This window comes from Diceros bicornis, chromosome 1, assembly GCF_020826845.1.
Source record: "Diceros bicornis minor isolate mBicDic1 chromosome 1, mDicBic1.mat.cur, whole genome shotgun sequence".
NCBI classification, from domain to species: Eukaryota; Metazoa; Chordata; class Mammalia; order Perissodactyla; family Rhinocerotidae; genus Diceros; species Diceros bicornis.
In genome coordinates, this window is record NC_080740.1 from 64204636 (window position 1) to 64225904 (window position 21269).

The window sequence follows — 21269 nt, forward strand, 5'->3', positions numbered from 1 at the left end:
TTATTGTGTCCTGAGCAAGTTGTAAGATCTCTCTAAGCCATGTTTTTTAGTTTTTATTTTTTAAATCTATAAATTAGGGAGAAGAATAGAATCTACTTCATGGAGTTATTGTGAGGATTAAATGAGATAATGCTTGGAAATGTTATACTGCTACTAGTTGTTATTTACTATCATTACCACCATCAATATTGAACAAATAATTTAAGCACCTACTCTGTTGGCCACTGGGATAGGACTGGAGATTCAGCAACATCAATGCGTAAGATGGATAGTCTCTGCTGTCAAGGAACTTAGCATCTAAGTTACAGTTTATGTAAAGGGGCCACAGGCTACACTACGGGCAACAGAGGACGCTCTGAAAGGCTGACCTAATTCAGGCTTGTGCTTTACACAGAAAAGGCCAATTACAAGTACACAGCCTTCTTAAGTTACACAATTCGGCATGACAGCATGTGGACACATTCTTTTTTTATCACCCTTGTCATGGTCCCTCTCCCCCAATACTCCCATACAACCTCACCCCAGTTAGGTTAGTGCTGCCTACACTGGAACCTTTTAGGTCATCCTGTCCAATTCGCACATTAAATATCTACAATTTTATTCAAACCTTTGACCTAAGCCAGTCTGGGGATTCTTAATATAGGCTTTAGGTGTCAGACAGTCCTGGTTTGCGTCCCGGCTCAAGCATTTATGAATTTCATGACCTTTGGCAAGTAATTTAACATCTCTGTGCCTCAGTATTTGCAAAAATGGAAGAAAGTAATAGGAGCTACTTCATAGGGTTGTTGAGTGGCTTCAGAGACAATGTAAAGAAAGTACTTAGTACAGGCTTGGCCCATAGCCAGGCCTCACTAAAATATTGGTTCTTCCTCTTAGCAGTGGCCCCTCGGGGTCTCCATCTGCATAGAACTGGAGAGATGCACTACAAGTCAATCATTCATGTGAACAAAAGTGACTTAGAAACCTCAGTTTTACCGCCTCTCAATGTGTTTTAATGAGCAACGAGAAACTGGATACATGAAATTTTACCATCTTGCAAAAAGCCCTTTAAGAGCCACAACGACCTGTGCAAAGAGAAGGAATTAGGATTATCCTCTCTTGATTTTCACTTTATGTATGTGCAGACCTAATCATGTTTCTCTACCATGGAATCCCTCTCCAGGATCACTAAGCACTGAATGCACGATTCTTTCTCTGAGGTGGTTATGTGTTGACTGCCCAGGGGATGACCTCTTGAGTTTCTAGCAAGGTTTGCAATTCGTTTTTGTGCATGTTACAACACGTAATACCACATGAGTGAGCCTCTAACGTGGCATTTAACCAAGGAAAAGAAAACAAAACATCTTGCCCTCAAAATGTCGTATTAATTCTAGATTCTGGATACTTAATGGATTTCACTGAGTAAAATGTTCCCTCAGTTGTCCAAGCACAGCAACGTATGAAAATAAATAGTGATATCCTGGTGCTGGTACGTACTGGCTATTGAGAGCCGATTGTGCCAACGATATACATCTCTTTCCAGTTCTGCTTTGAGTGACATCATGTTGGTAGCTTAAAATCTGAAATCTGCCATCGTGGGATATTTATATCATGGAAATAAAAAAACCTATATAAATCGGGGCTTTGGCTTTTTTTTTTTTTGAGAGCTGATTGTTAGGCATTTACCAGCACACCAGTAGAAACACATTACTTCCTGAAATATCTTTCTACTCATCCCTGTTACCTGTGCAAAGTTCCTTCCAATTTCTCAACACTGTCTCCCAAGCTGTGTCAAATTCCAGAACATTCCATCATCCAACCAAACTTCAGCCATGAAGTTAAGTAACTCTTCAAATCCTACCTTTACCATGAAGTTTTCCTATATCCGTCAGAGAAAACCTGATGCCTTTGTTTGCTCCCTTCCAGGCTGGTTATGAAATTGCCTTTGTAGACCTGTAAGTGATTGCCCATATAAGGCCCCAGACCTGATAACTCTTGACGAATCATTCTTTTCTACTGTTCAAGCTCTATTGTCACCTTACCTTTGCCCTTGATTTGCCTAAATAGAAAACAAAATCATCCACTGTGCCTGATTTCATTGACAGCTCTTCTACTTGTCTAGTTAGGATATTGATGCAAAGAGAGAAAGGTACAAAAATCCAACAGTCCAGATCTGAGAGCCTGAGAAAAAATATTCTCTTGTACCTTGCCTCATTCAGTGGTTTTAGAATTCAATTTAGGCTGTCCTGCCCAAGACAGTCTTAATCTGCATTATATTTGTTAGGTACAAGGTGAGGATTTACAAAACCAGTTTAGCAATACTGTCTAGTACCCGATAACATTTCTCAAAGTAAAATTTCAGTATAATCTAAATATGAATATATATTGGGAAATGTCTTTCAAATTTCTTTAAAATGTACCAAGCAATAACAATTTACAGAATTTATTCTAAGAAAATAATCATGGAAATGGGCAAAAATTTAGCCATAAAGTTATTTCTCAGAGCATTATTTATAATCATGAAAAACTGGAAACAATCCAAATGTCCAACAATAGAATTGGCTAGGCAAATTATGGTGTGTTCATATAATGGAAAATTGTTGAGCCATTGATATAATATTAATAGCTAATATTAATATTAATTGAATATCTATTATGCACTAGGCACTGTGCAGAGGGTTTTACAGCATCATCTCAATTAATTCTAACAATAGCCCCTATAAGGTAAGTACTATTACTATCTCCATTTTGCTAGGGCTAATAGAGATAAATAGTATACCCAAAGTCAAACAAATAGTAGCCTGGCTCTGTATGTTTGTGTGCTGTGTGTGTGTGTGTGTGTTGGAGTGGGTTGAGGTTTCAACAGAATCTGGGAGGTCTTTTTCCAAACCACCCACCACAAGATTCTGATTTGTCCATCTTAGGAATGAATATCCTCCCAGTTGTAAATCACTGCTATTGTGTTGATGAGGATGTGGCGAAATTGCAACCCTCAGACGCTGCTTGTGGGATTGTATAATGGAGTAGCCACAAATAGTTTGGCAGTTCCTGAAAATGTTAAACAGAGTTACCATATGACCCAACAGTTTCACTTCCAGGTATATACCCAAGAGAACTGATAACACATATTCACACCAAAACTTGTGCATAAATATTCGTAGCGGCATTATTCACAAATAGCCAAAAAGTGAAAACAATCCAAATGTCCACCAACTGATAAGGATACACAAAATATGATATATCCGTATAACAGATATATCATTGTTCATATATAACATATCATTGTTATATCATGTATTATTCAGATATAAAAAGTAATGAAGTACTGATACATGCTATGACATGGATGAACTTTGAAAACATTATACTAAGTGAAAGAAGCCAGTCACAAAAGACAACATATTGTATGATTCCATTTATCTGAAATGTTCAGAATGGGCAATCCATAGAGACAGAAAATAGATTAGTGGTTGCCAGGGGCTGGAGTTGGGGAAATGGGAGTGAATTAGAAGTAATGAGTTTGGGATTTCCTTTTGGAGTAATGAAAATGTTCTAAAATTAGATAAGGGCAATAGTTGCACAACTCTGAATATAGTAAAAAACCACTGAGTTATATACTTTAAAATGGTGAATTTTTATGGTATGGTGTCTCAATAAAGCTGTTATTTTCTCTGCTATCATAAGCCACTGTTACTTCTAGGAGTATGATATATCCTTCAGGCTAATATTAGTGCAGAAAAAATTTAAAGGTATGTAATGACAAGGATAGATGTTCATGTTAGGTGGTTTAAAAAAGTCAAAAAACAATGTATACCTACTGGTCCCCTTTTTTGGTTAAAAAATATGTGTGTATGCTAAAAGGAGTGTATAAAAATACTTAGTGGTTACATGTGGTTTTCTTTGCTGTTCATATTTTAGCCAAAGAAAATTTAGAACATGTATCATTTTTGTAGTAAGAAAATTTTTTAAAGTTTTGTTTAATGTTATGAAACACCTTTTAGGATGAAACGTTGTACTGAAAAGATAAAAAACCATTTTCTGCACTCCAGGAAATTGAGAGACACTAATATAAATGTATATGCTATCAAATGCACAGAACAGCTCTGTCCAATAGAAATACAATGCAAGTCACATTTTTAATTGTAAATTTTTTAAGTTGCCACATTAGCAAGTGAAAAGAAACAGATGAAATTAATTTTAATAATATTTTTAAAATATTGTAAAATTTTTTGAAAATATTTTACTTAATCCAATATATCAAATATTATGATTTCAATATATAATCAATATAAAATTATTAAGGATATATTTACATTCTTATTTTCATGCTAAGTCTTTGAAATCTGGTGTGCATTTTATACTTACAGAACTAGTCACATTTCTAAGTTTCAATAACCACACGTGCCCAGCGGCTACCACACAGTTATAGAGGAACTATTCCAAAAATATTATTCCATTCACAAAATGAGTTTCATCATATTCTTCCAAAGAGAAATTTTTATCTACTAAGAACTTGAACTAGATTGTAAGGCTAAAAGCAAATTAAGTTTGTAACTAAACTAAGTAACCAAATTAACCAACATTAATCTGATGAACCTCGCAACTATTTAAAGTAATACAAACTGAATATAAAATATAGACCCACTCACATATATACATATATATTATATACAATAGCAAATTTGAACCCAATCTGCATTTCCCCCTAAAACTAGTAAGTTGAATTAATAGAATAAAAAGATCAAGATTCTAAAAGTGCTAAAATGACACCGTATAACAATATGTAACAGACAGCAAGAAAGATGTAATTCAGTCACTGTAACAGTTACCACTCTAATAGGCCAACTGTTTAGTTCAACACCTATGGCTTCAATTCTGGCTAGGAGAAGCCGAAGAGCCAGACGTCACTGCCAAAAAAGAATTTTCACAGCTGAGAGTCTGGATTCTATTATGGCCACTAAAGGTAGAGAAATTTAAAGGTACAGTTAAAGGAATCTGGCTGAGAATTATGAGTAGTCTTTTAGATTGGATTGCAGAGTAGAATTTTGTGGTCATGTGATTGGTGGATCAATTTCTGAGGACTTGTTGAATTAGGTACACCATTGCCTTTAACACACGCATGTAAACAGTTGTGTGTGTGCAGTCGGGCACTCCCTCCTTCCCAACACACTTTCTTCACTGATTCCCGGCACCATCTCTCTTGAGTCTCCTGCTACCTCAGTGCATGCTCCTTCTCAGACTCATTTGCTGGCTCCTCTTCACTGATTGACCTCTAAGTGTACACGCACCCTAGAGTTCAAAGTGCTCAGATTTCTCTACCCACAGTCCCATCCTGGGTGACCTCAGCCAGTCCCAGGGCTTGCCACTCACATGACAACGAAACCCCAAACTTCAACTTTGAGCACAACCCTCTCCCCTGACCTCCAAACTACCATCACTGACAGCTGACCTGATATTTCACTGAGTATCTACAAGACATCTCAGCCGATAATGCTGCCCCCACCACGCCTGCTCCGCCGTCCTGTTCCTTGATTCCTCTCTCATTTCCCACATCTGTCCAGTCCATTGGCAAATCCTGCCAGCTCTACCTTCAAACTACATCCAGAATCCAACACTTCTCACCACCTCCACTGCTATTACCATGCTCCAACTACCAGCGCTTCTCACCATGACTGTTTCAATAGACTCTAACCAGTGTGTGATCCTTCCTTCCCCCCTCCACAGAATAGTTTCTATGCAGCAGGCAGAATGGTCCTTTTAGATGCAAATCACTTCATGTCACTTTTCTGCTCAAAGCCCTTTATTGGCTTCCTACACGTTCAGAGTAAAACTTCCTTCAAATGCTGGAAAGATTTGGCTCCAGCTATAGCTCTGTGCTTATTTTTATTCACTTCTCACCTGCAGCACCACCAACTCTTGTCTCAGCTCCCTTGTCCTGACCCCTGACATAGACATAGGGCATCCATATTGTTTGCCAAACACATCAGGAAGAGCGCTCCCCTCCCAGGACCTCTGCATCTGCTAACTCCCTCTGTCCCGAGTGCCTTCCTTCAGACAGCAGCATAGCTCAGTGCTTTATCTCATTTAGGTGTCTGCTCCAGGACTGACTTTTCTGATGCCTTCCTTGACCACCCTATATAAAATAAAATAGCACCCCTCCCTCCCAGCACTCCCTATCCCCGTATTGCTACCTGACAGTATATATTTATTTGGCTTTGGTTATTATGCCAGTAGAACATAATTTCTAGGGAGACAGGAATGTTTTTGTTCCCTGCTCTGTATCTGGCACCTAAAAGGGTGCTTGGCACATGTTGGTTACTCTAATGTACCTTTTGAAAGAATGAAAGAGTCAATGTGTGTTTGCTTAATAATGACGATTGATCATGAAGGAATCATAATGAACAATAAACCTAGGATGCTTGTGTAGTACAGAATTTGGCCATGCCCAGAGAGACGTCTGGTTTCTGCCCTAGGCTTCTGGGAAATAATCTATGTCAGACCTGATAGCAGTGTCTTTGTTTAGGGTGGGAACTGTCACATCCAACAGTTTATGGTAGGGACTGGCCACACCAGAAAGACCATGTGATTTAAGGTGGGGGATTTGGATCACCAGGTATCAGTCGACTTGGAGACAGAGTTCAAACTTGTGGGCAATCTGTCACTCAATCAATCATGCCGATGTAATGGAGCTCTGATAAAAACTCTGAATACGCGTCTTAGGTAAGCTTCCCTGGTTAGCAATACTCTAAGCATATTGTCATACATCAATGCCAGGAGGGTAATGTGTCTCGAGGACAACAGAAACTTCGAGTGTGGAACCGTCCCAGAGACTGCCCTATGCATGTCTTCCTTTGGCTGATTCTAATCTGTATCCTCTCCCTGTAATATACTGCAACCATAAGTATAAGTTTTCTGTGAGTTCTGTGAGGCCTAGTGAATTACTGAAACTGAGAGTAGTTTGGAAACCCCCCAAAATTGCAGTTGATATCAGAAGTGAGGACAGTCTTGGGAACTCTACCCTAAAATTGAGAGTTTGGCTAACTCCAGGTAATGTTAAACACATATCCAGCAAGGTTCATATGAAAAGGTGGCTTAAAGATCACTAGGTCTAGCCCATCATTTTGCTGTTGAGGAAACTGAAGCCTAGAGAAAAGAACTGGCTTGCCCAGGTCACCTGGTGATCTGCTGACAGATCCAGAGCATGGACCGTCTGCATGCTCACCCCCCCACAATGACTCTCCTTAACATTTGTTTTGGAGGACACACCACCTTTTCTTAAGAGGGTAAATTGAAAGTTATTGGACAATTAAGTCGGCTTAACTCTCCAGTACTTTAAGGTCAGTATCAAGGGGAGAAATTACTACTTTCTTTCAAAGGTCAGCTCTGAAGTAACAGAGCTCCTTGTTCTTCTTCATCTCTCTCATCTCTGTTTTTCTGCCCCAAGGTGGGCCAGAGCAGAGCTGCAGGAAGAGCTTCATCAATCCTCCTGACCCAGAGCTGCAGAGGGGTGGGAAGCTTTCATGCTCACTGAGAATCAGCATAAGTCATCTTCTCCCGACACCACCTCATTCTGCCACTTTCTCCTTCTAAGTATAGGCACCTTTGGAAGGACATACCACATGGTAAACTTAGCTCATCAAGTGGGAAAACATTTTGATAAGTTCAAAGTGTTATGCGAGCAAGGTTAACACTATGGCCATTACTATCCTAGTAAGGTAAGTTATAGAAGCCAAATTCAAGTGCTAGGTGGACCTTGAACTTGTAAGCAAGTCTGTATATATTGTACAACTCAATAAATATTTATAGAATAAATACAGAACAAAAATAATTATATTAAACATCCCTCAAATAGAGACCTCTGTAATTTCCATTTAGATCTAACAGCACTACAGGGGTGAACCAAGGATGATAACCAACGTTTATGAATTTACATCTGAAAAGTAGCGTAGACCCTGAACAGCAACTTCAACATTTTAGGGTCACAGATCCTTCTGAGAATTTGATGAAGGTTTTGGACTCTCTCTCCAGAAAAAAACATAGTTTGGAGCACTTCTTGCTTCCAAATGCTGACTCATTGTGTCTCTCTCATGGACAGAAAAAGGAAGGGGAAAAAAAAGATCTGGGACCAAAGAAAAGTTCATAATTAAATGCAAGTTTAGAATTACAGTGCCATCACCTCCCATGCATGTTTTTATACGGGAATAATAATAGCTATCACATATATAGCACTTAAAAGTAATGATGTAAGACCAGATGTGAGACTCCTTTCTAAGGTGGGTCAGCAAAGTGTCAGAGGCGAATGGTTAAAGGCATGAGTTTTGAGAAACAGACTCTTGAGTTTAAATCTCGGCTCTGATATTTCCTCCAGTATAAACTTGGGCAATTTACTTAATTGCTCTGTGCTTCAATTTCATTTGCAAAATACTGATAATAATAGTATCTTCTTCATAGAGTTGTTGTAAACTTTAAATGAGTCGATATATATAAAATGTTCAAAATAGTCCATAGCACATAATACACACCCAATCAATGTTAGCTGTTGGTATGAGTGCAGCATATTGTCATTATTACATGCTCCATTGTCCACACGGACGCCAGATTTAGTCACTTTTCTGGTTCTCATTCTTTAATTGTTTTGGTAGATCTGCTGCTTCTTTTTTTTAAGCTAACTCAGAGACATGGTTTCATTACAAGAGAGTATGAACCTGTTCGTGTCAGTGGGCTCGTAATACAGCATACATTTCTTCAACATCAAATGTTTACTACCTGCCTACTATGTGCTTAGCACTAGCCTTTTCAGCTGCTGGTAAGGAATTCACAGCTCGATTGCAGAGATAAATGCTGAAATTTATGTGCAGATAGAGACTAATTAAGTGGGGGCTAACTACAGTGTAAGAATTTAGAGGCATCCAGCTGAGTGAGAACAGCCTCAAAAGGCAAAATGGACAAATGAGACACTTGATCAAGGTCTGAAGCAGGACTGGCTACATAATTTGTGGAGCCAAATCCAAAATAAAAACATGAGGTTCTTTGTTCAAAAAGTATTGGGTATATATACACAATGGAATACTACTCAGCCATAAGAAACGATGAAATCCAACCATTTGTGACAACATGGATGGACATTGAGGGTATTATGCAAAGTGAAATAAGTCAGAGGGAGAAGGTCAAATACCATATGATTTCCTTCATTAAGTGGTAGATAATAACAACAATAAACAAACACATAGAGACAGAGATTGGATTGGTGGTTACCAGAGGGCAAGGGAGGAGGGAGGGGGGCGAAAGGGATAATTCGGCACATGTGTGTGGTGATGGGTTGTAATTAGTATTTGAGTGGTGAACATGATGTAATCTATGCAGAAATAGAAGTATAATGATGTACACCTGAAATTTATACACTGTTATAAACCAATGTTACTGCAATAAACAAAAAATTTAAAAAAATAATAAAATAAAATAGAAAAAAAAAAAAGTATTGGGAATTTCAAGACTGACAGCAGAGCGTTAATCCAAGCGTGGGGCCCTGTGTAACTGCACCTATCACACGCCCATGGAGCTGGCCCTGCCCTGAAGGATGGGAGGACTCATGGAGAGATTCCAGCCTTTAGCAGATTGACACTTCCTAGACTGTTGGCTGTGTTATGCATATCTCTGCTTCTGTGTCCTTTCTTGTATTTTTCCTCCTTACTAAAAAGTTTTTGCTTATTTTTTCAACCTATGCAAATCTCACATATCCCTCAAACTCCAGCTCATGTCTTAGCTTAGGGGGAACATGATAGAATGAATAGAGGAACACCTGGACTTGGAGTTAGAAGAGCCAAGGCCAAGTCTGCCTTTCACCAGCTCTGGAACTGTGGGCAAGCCTCTTAATTTTTGTAATACACAGTTGGGGAAACTGATTTTAAAAGTCTCTCACAGGGTGATGGGAGATCAAAAGGCATCACAAATACGAAAGATCTTTGAAATAATAATTTCTCATATCAATAAAGAGCTTTATAATTTTTTTGATAAAGCCTTCCCTAGCTTCTATAAGCTACAGGTTGCGCTTGCTCTGAGCGTCCAATATATTATTAAAACATACACACAAAACATACATACATACATGTGCATGAGCACATGTGTATCCCTCCCACCACTGCCCCCTATTTGGCATATATGAATTTGCTGTCTTGTTCTTTCACTTAACTTATTCAGATCACCAGGCCTTTAGTCTTTACCCTTTCAATCTATTCTCCTCATCAAGTGAGCATGATCTTTGAAAATGATAGATCTGGTCCTCTCATTCTTGTTTTAAATCCTTGCATAATTCCCCATTGCCTAGAGCAGAATTTCCTAAACCCAATGGCACAGAACCATTAGTATATTTTGAGGTGTTAATCATGCTCTGGGAGAAAAGGTATGGAATTTGAGAAAAAATAAAATCATGATATATCACTCTGTTGGAGATTTGCAATCCACATTAAAAAGCTCTGAGAAGTCCTGCAATTAAGAAGTTAATTTAACTTTGTTTAAACCAGAATTTTCCTTATTAATTTGACCATATTAACATTCTACAGGATATTTGTATTCTGCGGAAAAACTTTGGCAAATGCTGGCCCGTAAGATGACAGATTCTTTAGCTTGGTTTATGGAGTTACCATAATCTCCAGTTTTCTAGCTCATTTTCTGCCATCCCCTTCACAAATCCTATGCTCCAGAAAAAGTGATCCATTTCCAGTTTCTTGAAGAACTATGGGCTCTGTGCCTGCTGTGCTTTCTGCCAAGAATGTTTGCTATCAGCCGTCCCTCCGTTCATGCCCTGGTGATTTGTTACTCATCATTTAAGTTCCAGCTCCATAACCCTGTAATGTCTTCTCTGACATTCTTGGTAACCACTTTGTCTCCTACTTCCAATGGTTAACTGCTTCTATGGAACTTTGTACATAAAAATAATTGCTGATGTTTATTGAACATCTTCTTTGTGCCAGGGATTTAATTCTTAGTGTAGTGTAGGCAACCCTATGAGGTATTAAAATAATGCCTACTTTACAGATACAGAGACACACAGAAACTCCCTTCTTTTTCTGCGTTTTTATCTTTTGAGTGGTACCTACTGTCTAACCTAGCTGCCCAAATCAGAAACCCAGAAGACAGTTTTACCACGTTTCTCTTTACCCTACATCTAACCAGATGCCAAATCCTATAAATTCCAGCTCCCTAACAGCTGTAAAATCTGCCCCCATCTATCATTCCTACTGCCACTAGTTTAACTTAGGTCATTATCATGTCTCAGCCATCTTCCTGCAGTAGCTTCTTAGCAAATTTTCCATGCTCCATGTTGAACACAAGTATGATCATCTTAAAGTACAGATCTGATCACACCAATTGCCCTGCTTAAAGCCTTTGAGTGCCTTCCCATGACTCAGGGGAAAAAAGTCCAAGACCTTTAACACAGCTTAAAAGACTCTTTAGGGACTGGCTACTGCCTGCTTTTTTATTTTTATTTCATCAATCAGGACCTCACAGTCTAGACTGGAAGCCCCAATGAGTCTCTTAAGGTTTCCTGCCTTGCCAAGCATTCTCTAGCCTCTGGACCTTTGTGCACATGTTTTCTTCTTCTTGAAATTTTTCTCCTTCTCATCCTCACTTTGCTAATTCATGAGCTTCCTAAATACAGGTCAAGGTTAGTGCTCTCCCTCTGTGAGCCCACAGCACCTGGGCATCCTTTTCTGTTGTCCTGTGAGATCTTTGGGACCAGGGGCTATGGTCTTATTCACCATTGTATCTGTACATAACATGGTGCCCGCCACACAATAATGACATGGAATAATCATTTGTTGAATGCCCGAATGAATCAAAGGATGAATAAATGGATGAATGAAAGCAAAACTAAAAGGGCAGCGTGGAGTATTACAAGAAAAGGAATTTAGAGCTTTATCTCACATATGCGCTGGCCTTTGTCCTCTATGTTAAAATTCATCGTCCTTTCAGTTCCCCAAAAGCATTATGCTCGCTCCAACTACAGGGCCTTCACATCTGCCTGGAATGTTCTTTCCTCTTCCACCTATAGTTTACGCCTTCCTATCCTTCACATTTCAGATTAGTCATCCTTTCAGCAAGGAAGGATTCTCACCAATGTAGACAAAGTCAGCCTCTCTACTCTATTACCCTGATAGCACCTTATGTCTTTCCTTCATCACTAACTTCGAAATGTAGTTCTATATAAATGTCTATGACTGTTCATTTAGGAACTATTTTCTATAGTAGACAGTAAATGCCAGAGGAGAGAATCATGTCTGTTTTTATTCACCACTGGATTCCCAGTGTCTAAGTACAATGCCTGACACATGAAATAAAAGTTTGTTACATGGATGTATAAACTAAAAACTCAGTGTTTCATCAGCAGTTCATCAGTTCATTTCAGCATTGTGTATATAGTAGGGCTCCATAAGCAATAGTTGTTTGTTAAACGAAAGACTAGAACTGATTTTCTCTCTCCAGTTTGTAAACAGTTGTTAACTAGTATACTTGAAGCAAATAAATTCATTCTTACAAATTTAATGCTGTTTACATATTTCCAGACCACCTTGTGATATGTTTACAGCTTCCCCTGAAATGAATGTGAATGGCATCAAAAGAACCCCATCTTCTCGGCTGCTGAATTCCACCTTATCAGGCAAATAAGGAGCTGCAAAGTCCATCTCCTCCACAGGAAAGGCCAATAGGTCTAATTCATAGATTCATAACGTGCACACAATCGGGAGATGTCAAAACCTGTCATGTCATAGATTAGTCAGTGATTCTTCACTAAGTAATTATTAAAATGGCAAAACCAACAGTCCTGAGGAGTCATTACTGGTTGTCAATTCATTGGGGCTAAATCATACTGACTAGGTGGTGGCGTGGCTCAGTTATCTAATACTCTGAGGGCTGAGCAAGATAGAATGAGCTTAAACAACAGCAGAGGGACTGAGAGAGACATTCAAGAGAGCTAATTCTAAGGCTTATGGAGTTACACAACCTTTGACGTTTCTACAAAAAAGTGCTTTTTCCCCATATTTTTAAGAAGATGGTAAGCAATGACACTATAAAGGGCTGTTTACCTCGAAACCAAATCAGTTGCCATTTGATGGGTATTTACCAAAAGCCAGGCATTTTGCTCATTTCTTTATATACACATTCTCTGTTTCATGACCACCCTATAAAGGAGGTATTATTTTTTTAGTACCACTTAGCATTGAGGCAATCAAGACTCAGAGATACTAACTATCTTAGAGCAGGTAGAACTGGGGTTTGAACTCAGCTTTGCTTGACTCTTAACCAACTACGCCACAACAATTCTACTTACATTTTCCCTTGGAAATTTCTGTTCAAGTAAGTACATACTAAATATTTGTCAAAAAAACAAAGAGCTATAATTCCCATAATTCTTTGAAAAGTACACGTAGCAGTCATCCGAATGATTTATCTCTAAAAAAATATGTTCAGTTTGAAGTATCCTGTAAGAACTTATGAAGCTATAAAGAAATCTTTAGACTTTTTGTTGTTTAAAAATTTTTAAGTCCATGTCTGTGTTTTTTGGTGATTCACTTCTCTATTACTCAGAACATTATACACCTACACATTAAGTAAAACTGACTATTCCAAGATTTAAAGGCATAAGAGGGAGTTGTCAATACCTGAAAGCAGAGAAACTCGGTATAATTGGTGAAAAGCGGAGGCTCAAACTGTCAAAGAAAATAGCTTTTCTACTTTAAAACAAAGTTCCATAATATAGAAGTAGACCAACTAAGAGAGGCTGGCTTAGCCTCTTAAGAAGGCAATGGTCCTCCTTGATTTAGGACAAGCAGAAAAAGAAAATTAAGGGTAATAGTGAACTGATCATACACTTATCATTTATTTTTCCCAAGATCTCTTAAAAATGATAGTAAAGGAGCAAAGCAGATATGATCTCACAACAATGAAGAGAATATAAGGAGGGTCATTAAGTAGACTATAGATTTCATGTGTTTCTGGGAGAAGAAAAGCAGATGGAAGGATGATGACAGATGAGGGGGAGAGGTGGCACAGCCAAAAAGGGCACCCATTCACCTTGCAGAAACCTGGAGAGGCTCAGGACTTAGAAACACCCAAAATGATGTGAGATGAGGGCTGAAAAAGGGAGGGGGTGCTAAAATAAAATCCATAGAGAGAAAAATCGATTCACCTGCCCTTCATCTCCATTGCTTAACTCCCCTCCCTATCCTACTGTGGGAGAATACAATAGAAAGTTCTTCCCTTGGGAAAAAAATGTAGTTAGTCTGTGGTGGACAAGGCGGCGCGTGTGGGAGTTGGGTCTCCAAAGTGAAGTGCTCTGCATTCTGGCATTTACAGATTTCAAAATGCAAGATCATCTCCCTGCCTGCTCACTCTACTGTGAAACCAGCTAGTTGATCAGTCCTATTCATGTTCACTCAACTGTCCTATTGACTCATTCTTACATATGACTGGGCGATGTAAGATCATCTAGACAATTGAGTAAAACCTACAATGTAAAAGAAAGAAAAGATCAAGATAAACATGAAAACAGACACTAGGGGAAACATATCCTTTTAAAAACAGAAATAAATAAATCCTAATTAGCACATGCAGAAATATTAAAAAAGAGAATAAATCTACGAGTCAAGAACATGATGCTATAAAAAAGGAACAAACAGAGAATAAGACAAAACTCATGGAGTTAAAAAAATATGGCTAATTTGTTTTTAAATCATTAGAAGGTTAAAAGATATAGTCAAGGAAACGGCCCAATGGAACAGAACAGAGTGCCTAGAAATAAACCCACGCATATACAGTCAACTAATTTTTGATAAAGAGGCCAAGAATACACAATGAGGAGAGGATAGTCTCTTCAATAAATGGTTTTGGGAGAACTGGATATCCACATACAAAAGAATGATATTAGACCCTTATCTTACACTACATACAAAAATCAACTCAAAATGGATTAAAGCCCTAAATGTAAGACCTGAAACCATAAAACTTCTAGAAGAAAACAGGGAAAAAACACCTTAACAGTGATCTTGACAGTGATTTTTTGGATATGACACAAAAACAAAAATAAACAAGTGGGACTACACCAAACTAAATAGTTTCTGCATAGCAAAGGAAACAACCAAAATGAAAAGGTAACCCATAGAATGGAAGACAATATTTGCAAATGATATATCTGATAAGGGGCTAATATCCAAAATATATAAGGAACTCATGTAACTCAATAGCAAAATAACAACCCTATTACAAAATGAGCAAAGGACCTGCATAAACATTTTCCCAAAAAAAGACATACAAATGGCCAACAGGTACGTGAAAAGATGCTCAGCATCACTAATCATCAGGGAAATGCAAATCAAAACCACAATGAGGTAGCACTTCATACCTGTTAGGATGGCTATTATCAAAAATTCAAAAGATAACAAGTGTTGGTGAGGATGCGGAGAAAAGGAAACCCTTGTACCATGTTAGTGGAAATGTAAATTGGTACAGCCATTATGAAAAACAGTATGGAAGTTCCTCAAAAAATTAAAAATAGAACTCCCATATGACCCAGCAATCCCACTTCTAGGTATATATACAAAGGAAATGAAATCACTATCTCCAAGAGATATCTGTACTTCCATGTTCATTGCAGCATTATTCACAGTAGCCAAGACATGGTAACAACCTAGTGTCTATTGATGGATGAATGGATAAAGAGGATGTGATATATATATCTTGGTCCCTAAAAAAAATATATATATAGTAGAATATTATTCAGCCTTAAAAAGAAGGATATCTTGGGGCTGGCCCGGTGGCACAAGTGGTTAAGTGTGCGCGCTCTGCTGCGGCAGCCTAGGGTTCGCCGGTTTGGATCCTGGGCGCGCATTGACACACTGCTTGTCAAGCCATGCTGTGGTGGCATCCCATATAAAGTGGAGGAGGATGGTCGTGGATGTTAGCCCAGGGCCAGTCTTCCTCAGCAAAAAGAGGAGGATTGGCAGATGTTAGCTCAGGGCCGATCTTCCTCACAAAAAAAAAAAAAAGAAGAAGGATGTCTTGCCATTTGCAACAACATGGATGAATCTGGAGGACATTATTCTAAGTGAAACAAGCCAGGCATGGAAAGACAAATACTGCATGATCTCACTTATATGTGAAATCTAAAAAAAGTTCTAATTGACAGTAACAGAGAATAGAATATTGGTTCCCAGAAGCTGGGGGTTAGGAGAAGAGGAGAGAGATTGATCAAAGGGTAAAAACTTTTAGTTATAAGATGAATATGTTCTGGAGACCTAATGTAGAGCATGACAGCTCTAGTTAATAATAATATATTGTATACTTGAAATTTGCTAAGAGAGTAGATCTCAAGTGTTCTTACCACACACACACACACACACACACACGTGAGGTGATGGATATGTTAATTAGTTTGATTGTGGTAATCATTACACAGTGTATACATATATAAAAACATCACATTGTGTACCTTAAATATACACAATTTTTATTTGTCAATCATACCTCAATAAAGCTGGAGGGAAAAAAGTAGGACAAAAAGGTAAAGACAGAAGGTATTACAGATAATAACATTAGGAAGTTATTCTCTGAAACCCAACGTCCAACTAATAGAAGTACCAGAAAGGGAGAATTAGGAAATCAAAAGGAAAGCAAGTATTAAAGAAATACTTGAAGAGAATTTCCCTCAGTTGAAGAACATGAGTCTTCAAGATTGAAAGGACCAATTGAGTATCTATAGTAACTATTTTAGAAAGACCCACAAGTACATAATCATTGTGAATTTTCAGAACACCAAGGATAAAGAGAAGATCCTAAAAGTTTTCTGGAAGAAAACACAGGCCATCTATACGGCAGTAACTTTCAGAAGGTCATTGGAATTTTCTCTTCAGCAACATTGGTTCATAAAAAACAGTGAAGCAACAACTTCAAAATTCCAAGAGAGAATTATTTTCAAACAAGAATTCTATATTATCAATTAAGTGACTGAATGGCTGGGGAACCTGAAATTTATTGAGCTATGCCATTCTTTTGCTAGATGCTTTACTGGAAATATCAATGTTCCTTTAAGAGAGGTATTATTTTTACCATTAATCGATGAGATCTGCTAATATGTCAACTCAATGGATAAGTGGTAGAGTCAGAAAACGTACCTGAGTCAATCTGCCATTCTTCTTCCAGAATATATCACTGGGCCTTTGAACACACAAAGGCAGACTAGCCTACAGGGTGAAGAAGCTGCAGTGTGGATGCAGGGAGAGTCATCCATTACTGGGACTTGGGGCAAGGGGTAGGCTGTTGTATTTGTAAAGGAGCATTATGTCATTGTTGCTACCTTGGCAACTTTCACAGGTTAGTGTTTCACCTGACAACATGGATAAATACAATTGAAGAGATTTCATAAATTGAGGTCCACCCAATTTTAAGTCAAGTATGATCCAGAAGCTCCCATTAAAGATCGCCAGCTTATTGGTGTTAACTTGAAATATCAGTACAAATAAATTCAAACCAATGCTCTCTTTCTATTTCAGTCTATCTCCTGGATCCCATTTATTCACTCATGAAACAAATATGCATTATATCTGAGGACCTTCCTAGGTGCTATGTCAACAATGATCAATGAAATACAAAGTCTCTATTCTCATGAAACATTTAGTCTATGAAGGTAATGAACAGGATTCAGTGAAAGAAAAGAACGTAAGGGGGAGGGAGATTTACTTGGATGGAATGATCAGGGAAGGGCTCTCAAGGATGCAACATTTCAGCTGATTCAAAGGACCGGCTATGTGAAGGGGTGGTGTTATGGGTGGTGCACTACAAGAAAGGAAATAGTAGTTAAGATACCCCAAGGTGGGAAACAGCTTGAAGGGTTCAAGAAACTAAATGATTGGGCCACAATAATGGAAAGGGAGGATAACCCAAGATGAAATTGGAAAGGCAGTTATAACCATAACACATCGGGCCTGTAGGCTATGGTAAGAAATTAGAATAAAATCCAAGCTGTGATGAAAATCCTCTGAAAAGCTTAAAGCATGAGGGACATGAATTGATGTATGGTCCTGTGTTTTATTTACTTAAAGACCTCTTCATGTGCATGTTCCACAGGCATCTCAAAATCAACAGACATCATCTTCCTTGCCCCAAAAGGATCCACTTCTTTCCATCCCTTCTCTCTCCCTTTTGCCCTCTCAGATATTTATTGAGAGTCAAGTCTTTGTCAAAATACTTCTTTGTCCCTATATTAGTCAAATGGTAAAATATCACCTGTTAACATTTTCAGTTTCCTCATCCCCACATCCAATCAGCAACTACAACCTGTGAACTTTATTGCAAAATGTTTCTCCAGTTCTGCTTAGTGCAGGCTTTTATTACTGCTCATTTCATATTAATAATAATAGCAATAGAACTACTGCTATTAACAACAACTACTAGTACTTCTAACACAGACAGTGCTTACTATGGAGCTAACTTTGTTCTACGCATTTTATACAAATTAATACATTTATTTTTCACAAGAACCCTAAGAGGTCCGGCTCCAGATACGCTATGGTACACTGACTATAGTGTTCTTACTGGTTGCCTCTTTTCTATCCTCTTTCCAATCCATGCTACCCATTGTACTGACAGACTATTTTCCCCACACAGGACTCTGAAACTGTCTACAGCTTCTCGGTGCTTCCAGTACAGCATCCAAATTCCTTAACTTGGTAATCGCACTCTCATGATCTGGTCCTATTCTACACTTCCCCATTAATAGCCCACCTCTTCTCTATACATAAAAAATGTTTGCTATGTTGGAATCAATATATTTGTAATTATCCAAATGCAGCAATTCTCTAATTGTGGTCTGGGCATCTCTAGGGACCCCTGAAGCCCTTTTAGGGGATCCACAGATCAAAATGATTTTCGTAATACTAGGATGTTATTTGCCTTTTTTACTCTCATTCTCTCACGAGTGTACGGTGGAGTTTTCCAAGGCTGCATAATGTGTGATATTACAACAGACTGAAGGCAGAAGCATATACGAGAATCCAGCTGTCTTATAGTAAGCCAGACATTAAAGAGATTTACAAAAAATATAAAGCAATGCTACTCTTCTTACTAATTTTTTGGGGAGATATAGTAATTTTTCATAAAATTACGTTATTGATTTAATATGTAATGGATTTGTTCTTGTTATTTTTAAATGAATTAATATTTCTAAAATCTATCAGTTTTAATTTCTGATAAAGTAAATATAAATAGATGTTACCCACATAAATTAAAGCTCTTTGGGATCCTCAGTAATTTTTAAGGTTGTAAAGGGGTCTTCAAATAGTTCGAGAACCACTGTTCTAATGGTTAAGAATATATGCCTTAAAGTCAGATTGACCTGGAGTTTAAATCTTGGAGATACTAATAACTTTTTGACCTCAGGAAAGTTAAAGTTGCATCAGAATTCTCAGTTTCCCCAATAGTAAAATGGGAATAATAATTATCAACCTTATAGAATAATAGAAGCAAAATGCTTGAGCCAGAGTTGGCACAGAGTACACCCACAATAAATGGTAGATTCTGCCAGTATCATGATCAACATAACAATCATTTTTATTGTCCTTCTCCAAATATGCTCTGGCTTTCCTGTCTCTGAGTTGTTAGTGATATTCTTGTCTAGGCAGGGACTGTTCTCTTAGAGACTTCTTCACCTAATGAGAGCCAACTGCAGTAGGATAATAATTCTCTCTCACTCATCCTCTGACCAACCATTCAGGCAGAAGAGATAGCTCTCTCTGCGTACTCAGCTCAGGAAGAAGGCAGAACCAGAAAGACCAAAGTGTAATATTCTTTGTTTATTACTTTCTAGCTAGATTTCTATAATTTATAGCAGGGATATTAATCTTAGAGTCTGGTGCCTGAGAGGGGAATAAGGACTTGTGAAGATCAAAAGCTTGGCTTAAATATGGAGCACCAATGTCTGGAAGATTGAAAGCTTGGCACTTATTCTATGAGGAAATCAAAAAGGGAAGAATGCAGGTTGATTGCATAAGAGCATTGTCATGGAAGGAGACCAAAGTCTGACCAAGAGGCAGGAAGCAGGAAAATCAGAAGGACAAGTCTACAGATTGGATGTCCCGAGTCTCTGATAAGGCTCAACAAGCTCAATCCTGGGATGGGCAGATGAGTGACATAAATTATAGATAGATTATGGGAAATCTCATAGACAGCAGCAGGAATTTGTGCCTCAGGTTCTAAAGTGTAGCCCAGAGAGGTTGTAAGCTTCTTGGAGACAGAGAAACCTCATGTCTAGCCAATGTGGGGCCTAAGTGACAGTTACATCAGTTGTTCATGTAGAGTGGCTGAGGACATCTGCTCGGAGTCCTGCAACCTCAGCATGGGGTAAAAGAGCTAGAAGAACTGCCAGAAGTTCCTAAAGCTCCCTGAAAGAAAAACAGACACAGTTAAGAACACACTGGTGGACCCAAAGATGCCGGGAGTCAACATGAATGCATGGATGTTGGCCTGGAGGTCACTGCAGGACCACATTCAACAGCAGCTGATTAATATCAAGAAACAGATAAAAAAAGTCACACCCCAGCCAAGACTGGGAGAAAATATAAGCTAACATACTTGATAAAGAACTTGTATCTAGCCTATTTAAAACAACTCTTACAACTCAATAATAAAAAGACAACTTGATAAGAATGAGGGCAAAATAGTTGAAGATACTTCACCAAAGAAAATATACAAACGGCAACTAAGCACATGAAAATACATTCAACATTATTAGTCATTAGAGAAATGCAAATCAAAACTATAATGAAAAGCATTGCATACCTACTGGAATTGCTGAGACTAACTACATCAAGTGTTGGTGAGAATGTGCAGCAACTGGAAAATCATATACCGCTAGTGGGAATGTAAAATGGCACTTTTGAAAATATTTGGTAGTTTCTTGTAAAGTTAAACATGCACCATTCAGTCCGCTCCTAGATGTTTATTTGGAAAAAATAAAAACACATGTCTACACAAATATTTGTATTTGAGTGTTCGTAACAGCTTTATTCATAATAGTAAAAAGCTGGAACAAACCAAATGTCCACCAACTGGTGAATGCTGTGGTACATCTACACAATGTAACACGATTCAGCAATTAAAAGGAACTAATTACTGAGAAATGTAACCTAGATACATCTCAAAATCTAGTGGTAAGTGAAAGAATCTAGAAACAAAAGGCTATATGCTGTATGATTCCATTTATATGACATGCTAGAAAAGGCAAAACTATACAAATGGCA